We start from the raw sequence: 7,862 nt of genomic DNA, 5'->3' as shown, positions 1-7,862 counted from the left end.
ACGTGCTAACCTATGTATTTATATCTTCTTGTCCATAAAACATGTGTCAGAGATCAGTCAGAAAAGTAACAGCGAATGTCAATGAGGGAGGGGCACACATATTTTGTTTGTTTTGCATTCAATAAGAGACAGCTTGTTACAGGGAGAAAATACCAGTAACAATGAATTGATGACCTAGGGCTGTGAACATCGTACACATAAACCTATAGGTCACAGAGCAGGATCTGTTCATGTAGGCTGCAACATCACAATCAGTTTGATTTGGAACAGTGTTCATTACCCTTTCATGCTTAAACAGCACAACACAAATCAGGTTGCCTTGCGCTTTGCTTATTATGTCAATGTTCCGATGGATCTTTTTATTGTATTAACTTACACAGACATTGCTGTAATATGTATCTATTTTGTGTAAAAATTTATCTAATATCTTTTCTATTTTAATGTAAGATGGGTCTAAATAATATTAAAATTAAGATTAAAGTCGTACGTAATTTGTTTATGGGTAGACTGTACTTGAATATTCATGAGAACTACGTTATGCTACTGACGCTGCCCGAAGCCAATCTCGCGTTCGCTCGTAAATGGTTGGATATTGCTGTGGGAAATTCCCATGGAACATGTTGCACAAAAACATTAAACCGAAAATTCTGTTTCTGGTTAAATCAATGTGACTAGACAACATCTAGCGTTAAAATTTTAGGTATTGCTTTAAGGAACACTGTTTGTTTAATTGGTTAACTTTATTTTACAAAATATTAGTTGATTTTTATTTATAGCATTTATTGATGTTTAAAGCTTCAACGTTTTAATAATTTTAAAATGTGTAAAATCTGCAAAAAAATAAGTGTGTATACTTTGCTTTTTAACGTTATACGTTATAACATATACGTTAATCCTTTTTTGGAAAGATTTTCTTCGAATAGTGGTTAAAAAATAGTGAAGATGCTAGACAAACACTGTCAGGTGTTCTGATCCAAAAAACATTTGTCAGAAATAGCAGTCAGTAATGAAACAGCGACTGTTTATTAGGGGAAGGCACACACTATTCATGTGTCTTGCAGTCAACCAGAGAAAGCTTGTTCCAGGGAGGAAGTATCAGTTACAATACATTGATAACGGCTGTACTAACTGAATAAATACAATACACCACAAAGCACAACAAGTCCATGTTATGTGAAACATTAGTATCAGAATGATTGGGAGCAGTTGTCATCATCAAAACTGTATGCTAAACAGCACAACATGAATCAGTTTGAATTGTTCTGATCTAAAGTGATCAAATTTCATTGAATCATTTTATTATTGTTTAATAGTTCATATATTTTGTTTTGTAATATTTATATATTGATTGTGTAATACTGTATTTACTATATTATTTTATATAGATTTAAGATGAATATAAATCATTATTATAATCATTATTATTATTTTTAATATTGTATTTTTTTTATTCTCGTTCTTTTTTATATTATTATTATTATTATTATTATTATTACTATTACTATTATTATTATTATTATTATTATTATTATTATTATTATTATTATTATTATTATAATTATTATTATTATTGTTTTTGTTTTATTGTTATTTGACCGTTGCAAACAACAATAGATGGCTGCTTAACCATGGGACATGCGTCAGATCAATGTCGGGGAAGTAACTGTCCATGACTGAACGGAATACGAGAAGTGCAATGTATGAAAACACATGTAACTGTCAGAAAAAGGACGCAGCGTTTAGAGTGAATTAAATTTAAAGATTTTTTTACTACACCTTCATACGGCAAAAACATGTAATTGTTTATGCACACTCAACCAGAGCAAGCTTGTTCCAGTCAGGAAATAACATCAGTTACAATGCATTGATGACACAGGACTGTAGTCACTGTATACATACACCAATAGATCACAGAGCACGAAATATCCATTTAAGCTGGAACAGAACAATCCGTATGATAGGGAACAGTGTCCATTAATATTGGCTTGCTAAAACTGCACAGTTTGAATCAGTTTGAATCGATCCTGACCTTAAGTGTGGACGTCTCGATAGAAAATTTTGATATTAATTTTTTTTCTTAATTTTCTATATATTGTTTATGTGTGTTATGTATTGCTTTACCACATTGGATTTTAGAAAAGCCGTTCTTTTATTAATTATAACAAATATTGCTAATGTTACTAAAAATAACATTGCATATTTTACTTTTCCAAATAATAGTATTGTGTTATCATATGAAACTGGAAATAGACGTATGCTTTTCTTTCCAAGCCATAATCATACTTAACTTCTTATAGAGTCAGATTGAATTCAAATAGGGGTAAACACAAAAGAGCGAAACTGCTGGATATTCAAAAGCAGGTGCTTACTCACGACTGCATTTCCATATGATATTAGTCATGTCACTTTCAGTAAAGCAACTGCAACTGTGAATGATTGTAATGAACACCCAACGTGTATTGCGTTCATCAACAGGTAACTGGCGAAAAGCAGGTAGACGCAGTTACAGTGAATTAAATTTAAAGATATTCTCTGATGGAACTCGACCTATATTTAGCTACAACTATAGATTAAAATAATTAATGGCAGTGTATATTAACACACCATGACGTTTGCAGTTAAACGCCTGCCCGGATTCGAGGGTAAAGTACACAATAGTCTTCGCCTGGCAGTTAAGGAGAACGAAAACCAAGGGTATTTTTTCACCACCCGATCTTTCCTTCTAAGACATGTTTAAGATAAATAATGAGAATAATTATAATAGTTTAACGAAGCACATTTAACATTAAAGTTTTCAAAGTATTTGTACTATATTTATCCTATTATTATGTTAACTAATACTTAGTAGTCGTGCTTTTTAAAGAGTTTACAAAACAATTATTTGTTTAAACTTTGCACAATCTCTCAGATGCCTGTTATGATACATAAAAAAATCTCGGTTCAATAGAAGTTGAATAAATATCCGGCTTTAACATGCCGCAAAGACCCGTCTTGCAAAAGTCTTAAACCAAACCGAAAATAGACTGCAAAACAATATAATTAATGGTATTTCTTGTATGATATGATGTATCGTTAAATTCTACTAAAACAACAGAGTGAAGGTGATGGATAAACAATACCAGATGATAACCGATGATGATGTGTCTCCTGATCCAAATGACATGCGTCAAATCAATGCCAGTGAAGAAGCTGCAACTGTCAAGACGGCTATTGGCAAGGGATCCATTGGTGTAACCTTCAACCAACTGTTGAAAAGCGGGAAGCACCGGCTGCAGTATTCAGGAACAGTTTACGTGCACCATCAATGGTATCTCTGTATGACATAAGCATTTCCTGTGCTGCACTCAAAAGGTTCACACTGACTGTTCAATATTTCCATTTGGTAGACACGCTTTATCGTCATTAACATTAGCACACCAAGAATTCATGAATAATAAACATCTGGTTATCCTTTCTGCCGGCGGTGCAGCTGCAACATTATCCATATTCATCGAACACTATAGACACACACAGTTGTGATTTGCTGTAATGCCTGGTAAATGACGACAGAAGTGGACATGTTATGATGTGAAAATATCCAGGAATGGGCCGATGCGATGCCAGGTCAGACGACGTCATTATCAGGAAGGCGATGAAGTGGGATTTGATCACACGCCGCCACTGCAAGGATTCGAATTTGAGTTCAAATAGAAAATGTCATCGGCAGGATTGCAAATATGTGATGCCATGAACACATATATCAATTGACGCAGTTCCGAGGAATGTGATGATGTAATACCAATGTCTGGAAGGTGAGGATGTTAGATCTATCAGACTTACAGGAATCAGAGGTGAGTTCATTGGCAGGATTACGAATATGTGATGACATATCAAACGGCGCCATTACGAGTAAATTGAAGTGATTGCATATCAAACGACGACACGGCGAGGAATGTGAAGATGTGAGGCCTGGACTTTTGTTGAAGCAAATCTGAATAAACTGAAACACATGTATATTATAATTATTATAAATAACTGGCTACGTTGCTTATTGGCTGTAAAACTATATATGAATGATGGCATCTTGAGCAAAGTGTATTAATATTTAGAAACATTAATAAGGCTTCGCGAATAATATTTAAGTACATTTAACGCGTAAACCATACTGATTGATTCTGTTTTCGGTCAAATTCAATATGTTACTACCATAGAACATTGTTTAGTTGAAAATATTACACGTAAATACATGTCCTTGTCAACAAACACGATTTATAAAACTTCAAAAAGAGTATTAGGAGAGTAATTCTTAATAACCCGCTCTAGTCAAGTGAACAAATGCGTATACAATACAGGGCAATATATTCAACACGACATAAAATTAAAAAAAAATGATTTTAACTAAGGTCACCGCATTGGAACTGTCAATGCAGTAATTGACCATCTAATCCGATTGAATGACACGTCAACCCTTACAATTCCAGAATAAATCACTAGCATACGAGTGGAAAAATAAATTAACGCCATAGCAACGTGTTCTTTTAATAAACAAGCAATAGCAGAGGATCTATATTATATTTAATTTCAATTGGATTGTATTGTTATTCCTCAATGGCTTAATATGCAACAAATCAACGGAATAACAACTTTCTGAGACACGCTGAAATGAAGCGAGATTAAATATTGACCGAATGAATTCTTGTTTACCACCTTTGAGATACGAGTACAGATGTAACATAATTATATTAAAAACTCTATATGAAAGTATGCTTCTCAAGAAGAAATCGTCATACACGGGGAGGGTCATATTACACAGTAAGTATGTACACGCAAAAACTACATTTGTTTTAACTATTGCTATATGCTAGAAATCAACATTGATGACTCGTCTTAAGGTACTGCTATTATTGTTCATTAAGTAAACCACCACATCTGTTTATTATGTTATTGACGTCCTATTGATACGGGTGTATTCCTACTGAAAAAAAGTTTAATCACCTGACACAATATGCGCATATTTGCCAATAATAGTTACCAATCGTTTTCTAAAAATCTGGCGAAAGTCTAAGTGTGTAAGGTAAGAACTAACATTTGATTTTTTTAAAAAAAGTACGAATAACTAAAACTTTGATTCGTCCTTGCTTTTTTACATGTGTTTCTGCAAACAGTATTTAGATAAAAAGTAGTTATTTACAATATTTTAAACAAATCTTGTTTCCACGATCAGCTACGTTATTTTATAGCTTAACCGACACTGACTTGTTTTATAAAGTAACAGTTTTTTGTCAGTTGAAACGTGCTTACCTTAACTTTGGGTGTGATTATACGAAATGAAATAACATTCAAGTCATTTTCTTTCTTTGGCGTTCAACTAATGCAATACGATATCCAGTGCATATATTATATTTCTAATTGTTTTCTCAGGTTCACGTAGACCTACTACCACCATTAAGTTTCATTGCGCGCTGTAACACGTTTAATGAAAAGTTACAAACATTCAAAACCATGCTCTATTTTTTTCTAAATATCTATAACGCACAAATGAATGCTGTTGATAATGAAAATGCGACTTTTATAAACTTTGTCAACGTGTATTTCTATAAGAATATCATAACGGAGAGAACAAACAGCACACACTGGTATTTGTGCCACGGTTTGGGAAACATGATTTAATGCAAGTTCGCCTGCGATTAGCCTGTTCAGTTCGCACAGGCTGCTCAGGGACGATACTTTCCGCCTAATCTGGATTTTCGTTTAAAACAGACTTTATTTTAAAGAAAATGTACTTCAAAGCAAATCTTGCGCGACCCTTTTCGAACGTGCATTAAGCCCCGTTTTCACAGAGCGCGACTCATTTATGTAAACCGGCGATCATATCGTGTGAAGCCATACCTGGATAAACGTATGGCCTAAATAGTATATGTTGGTATCCCAGTTAAGATATATCTGTAATCGAGGCTAATTTTATTTTATGACAACAATTTCCCACTTGGAAATTACTTAAACTTAACGATAAAACCGCTACCTAAAGCTTTTAAGCAAGCTATCTAGCGGCAATTTAAGGATATTTTCGGCATTTAACCTTGACTAACTTCGACTAACACAAAAACTGATAAGAGCGTATAAAATTGATTATAAGTCATATTTGGAATAAAATTGATTATAATTTATGAAAAAGTACCTGCTTAAAATACTGAGTACTGTCCTAGCTGCTCCAACTCCACGAATAACTGAAGAATGTGAATTCAATACGCATGGCGCTACAATTGTCCCCAAACTTAAATTAAGTGTACATGTAGTGTAAACCGGTGTTGTAAACTGATTTAAGCTACAATGTTTATCCGTTTGGGCGACCGAATGTAATCGGATACTCTACTAGCTGAAGAACAGATGAATGAAATCGTTAAAGGGACTTTTTAGAGTTTGAATAGAACGACTTGTTTAAAATATGCAACATATTCTAAAACGAATGTAAGCATTTATTTTTTATATAAAAAACACAATAATGATCCTGACCTGAAAAATAACAGTTTAAAATATTAATTCGTATATTGAAAATCGTCAATAAAACTCGGAAGGGAAATAAAGCGTTTGTAACGCTTTTTATCATAACGTATATTACTGAGTAAGCGTTTGAATAACTTATCAACGTACTCATCAAATACAAAAGTCGGCGTGGTTTAGTGTTTGAGTGTCAAGCATTGCGTCCAGAGGATCCGGGATTGACCCACCAAATGGTTTAAGTTTATCTTTTTCCGCGTTATTATAATTACTTTATTGTTGAAATATATTTAAAATGTTATAGTTTCATATGTAACTTAATTGAATAACGTTTTACATATAATTATTTAAACTATTATAGTTGTGTTTGTAAATAAATTTCATAACATTTTACATGAAAGGCATGTGAACACGTCCTTTTAAATGAGTCGGTGTTATTAAGTTTCAAATTAACATTAATAATGACTTTAATTTTACTATTGTACAGGCCACCCTAGTAACAAAGATACACGCATATATATAAACATTATTGATACATTTATATCAGGATGGATGTCACATAATACAAAACAGCAAGTGCATGTTTGAACAGTATACTTGATTAAATATATGGCGCCTTGCGAAAATAAACTGTAATGCAGTAAGCATGCGTACATTTTTAAAATTGTCAGAAAATCAGTTATATGATTATGTATGAAGTTTTCATTATATTTAATCACAGTTGACGATATTTCAACATATCACTGAACACAATTTATATTTACCTCTCATACGGTAGCTTAATATCTCACGAAAGCGGTTCTACATCTACACGTTAAATGCAATCTCGATACAAACTTTCAAATGCACTGAGTAAGAATAACATATTCTCCGTCTTTAAGTTAAACTTGTGTAGGTATTCCCATTCAACATTTATAAAATTGTGGGATATTTGTGTAAGGAAACCAAATGTTATACTACCTGGTTTCCCAAAACTCCTAAAGTGGTATCCCATGATAATATGCTGACGTTTGGCTTTAAAACATTGCTTTTTATTTTTTGTCTTTTAATCAAGTTATGTGTTTTGTTGGCACTCTGTTAATTGATTAGTGATGCGAACAAGAATTTGCCCCCTATAGTTTCATTGTTTCCTATATTGGATGCACGTTTTGCGCAATCACATTCAGTTTTTTATAATTGGAGACTACAGAGCGACACGTTTAGTGCTTAGGTTTTCGTGTCACATAGCTTGATATGCCTTGTAGTTTTGTTAAATCATATCATTTTAAAATGCTTAGAAAGAATGGTATATGTCTCTATATCGGTTTGCCATTACTAAGTGCAGATTAACTTGTAACGGACAAATACCATTGCATATTTGGGAACCGTTTAAAAAAGAATCAAAG

General features: G+C 33.0%; 1 long non-coding RNA gene across 1 annotated transcript; it reads right to left on the bottom strand.

Annotated features, from left to right (window-relative positions):
• Window positions 1-2,695: 2,695 nt before the first annotated feature.
• On the bottom strand, window positions 2,696-7,341 carry LOC127834852 (uncharacterized). The gene is made up of 2 exons (XR_008028254.1): window positions 7,242-7,341; window positions 2,696-3,979 (listed from the first exon to the last, which is right to left on the bottom strand). It is a non-coding gene; the product is annotated as an uncharacterized LOC127834852 (long non-coding RNA).
• Between the last annotated feature and the right edge of the window lie 521 nt (window positions 7,342-7,862).

This window comes from Dreissena polymorpha, chromosome 6 (assembly GCF_020536995.1).
Source record: "Dreissena polymorpha isolate Duluth1 chromosome 6, UMN_Dpol_1.0, whole genome shotgun sequence".
NCBI classification, from domain to species: Eukaryota; Metazoa; Mollusca; class Bivalvia; order Myida; family Dreissenidae; genus Dreissena; species Dreissena polymorpha.
Note: the sequence above shows the minus strand (reverse complement) of the source record. Positions and strands in the feature narration are given on the sequence as shown.